We start from the raw sequence: 2,618 nt of genomic DNA, 5'->3' as shown, positions 1-2,618 counted from the left end.
TCTTCTTCTGTCTTCTATTCTGCTCCTCTTGTCTTCTCTTCTCGTTTTTTTCTTTGTCCCCTGATTCTGCTTCTCTCCTCTTCTTCTGATTCTGCTTCTCTTTCTTTCTTTCTTTCTTTCTTTCTTTTTTTTTTTTTTTTTTTTTTTTTTTTTTTTTTTCTGCTTCTTCCCCGATTTGTCTTCTCTTTTTTTTTTTTTTCTGCTTATTTTGGTTGCTGCTACCACTCTTCGTCTGATTTTTTTTTTCACTACTGGAACCCTACAGAGAGCTCGATTGAGAAGAGGTTGCCGGCTTCTCTGTCGACTCTCTCTTCTTCTCTTGCTGCTGTCTCTTTTTTTTCTTTTTTGATTTCTCAGTCCCTGTAAGAACAGAGAACAGAGAACGGGAATGGAGAAGAGAGATGGAGGGATGTTCTCAGTAGGGTCGAAACAGGGAATGGGGGAGAGAAGAGGGGGTTGCAGGGAGTGGGAATGGGGGAGAATAGGGAGTTACCAAGAGTAGTGTGGGAGTTGCAGGGATGGGTTGTGGGATGAAGTTGTGCTTCAGTAGAGCAAAGGAAGGGATCCTTCGGCTCTGATACCAAATTGATGGAGTGACCTTAGGGAGAAGAGGGAAAATCACACAAAAGGGGGAAGGGTATCACATCACGCACAAATTCACTAATCTATAATTAAATTCACTCTAAAAAATTAAACATTGAGTTATGTAAGTATATAAAGGGAAAATAAAAGACTACTCCTACTTAGACTCTAATACTGAAATAAACTCCTATTTAGACTCTAAACATAAACCTACTTCTCTACCTCCTACGTATCTTACTAAAAGACAAATAAAAGACATAATGTAAAACTAACTACTACCAGCCATTGTTGGACCAAAAACCTAGGCTAGACCGGTTCTTCTTGGCCCTTGGCTTCCACAGTCGGTCCTGCTGGTCCAACCAGGTAAGTGCAACTGTATCTACATCAAACTTGTGTAGCTCTGTGTTCAAAGACAAAGATTATGCTTTTCTCAGCCAATGGATTAATTGAAGCATGAGCACAACCCACGTGTTGCTTTTAGAAAGAACACCACAAGCTACACCCCCCCTTCCTCCCAACCCCAACACACATACACACAAAAACGGGGGAGGGGGGGAGGAAGGGGGACCACGAAGGCATGAAATGGAAAGATTGCCTTCATGTTGAAGGAAACGATACCTGCCATTTTTCAGCATACCAAACTAACAGTGGCCACTTCCTAAATGCTGATCCATGCAAGAATAAATAAAACTTGGCCAAGCATTCGATCTGCATGACCATTCAATGAAAACAAAAGGGAGAGATTTAACTTCTAGCTTAGCTTAACCAAAGGAATGAAACAAATAGTTGATTATTGAAATCAATAAATCTACTGCAACAGAAGATGAGAAGATGGAAGAGAATAGAAGTAGTATAAAGAAAGTATAAAAGGGAGGAGAAGTCATACCTGTCTTCAGTACCAGGGCAGAGTGTGGAGGAATTCTCTTCTCCCTCTGCGCAAGAGCGGAGTTTTCTGCAAAAAAAATTTAAAAAAAAATTGTGGGAACCGAAGATGAGAAGAAGTAGAAAGAGAATAAAAGAGAGGAGTTATACGTATGTTTAGAACCAGGGTAGAGGCAAAGGAGATAGTTCCCTCTACTCAAGAACAAGATTTTGTTGCCCGAAGACTTTTTTGATAGATAGATTGATAAAACTGAAAGTAGATGTATCAAGCTGACAGAACACTCAATCACAAAGTTAAAACAAAGAGAAACTAGAACAAGATGAGATAGATGTGGGTGGAATGGACTTTCTCAATTCTGGGTCTATCACCCATAGCTATATCAGCTGTTGAAGAAATTTTTTTTAGGAGTTAAAGAGCAACAATGGTTGTGACTTCATTCATTGTTTAATTACTCCTCTTATATAGTATAGGTTACAACCTAGAAACATAGAATAAAAATAAATAGAAATAAATAAAAACCGAACAAAAATCAGGATAATTGTAAGGGAATCAACAAAATCAGGATAATTGTAAGTCATTACCAGTCACACATGAAAAAGAAGCAAACTCTTAACATAAAGTTACAGAACCACCATAATAAACATGGACTATAAACTCTTTAACATACAAAAACACCCAACGAGCATGGACTACCTATCTTCCTTGAAAACTAAAAAGAATATTGGTTCAAGAATGCAACATCCACAACAAAACACACACTTTGTTTCGGTAGCAAGTTCAAGCTGCTAATCAACAATGAAACTATATGATTTTCCTCCTTGCAAAGGAGCTTTTCTACTGCTGTAGTTTTCTTTACTTTTAATGATTTTCCATTTTTTAAAAATAAACATACTCTGTAAACAATTACCCTTTCTGGTTGGAAGAACCAAACAAAGTTATTCTTTGCACCCACTTAGCTTTAGTGTTAGTGCAAAGGAGCTTTTCTAGTGCTGTAGTTTTCTTTACTTTTCATGATTTTCCATTTTCTAAAAATAAACATACTCTGTAAATAATTATCCTTTCTAGTTGGAAGAACCAAACAAAGTTATTCTTTGCACCCACTCAGCTTTTGTGTTAGTCAACAGCTACTTATCAGGTTTAAAGGAAAATTTTC

The sequence above is a fragment of the Macadamia integrifolia genome, unplaced genomic scaffold (assembly GCF_013358625.1).
Source record: "Macadamia integrifolia cultivar HAES 741 unplaced genomic scaffold, SCU_Mint_v3 scaffold2958, whole genome shotgun sequence".
In the NCBI taxonomy this organism is placed as follows: Eukaryota; Viridiplantae; Streptophyta; class Magnoliopsida; order Proteales; family Proteaceae; genus Macadamia; species Macadamia integrifolia.
This window is presented reverse-complemented; position numbering follows the sequence as displayed.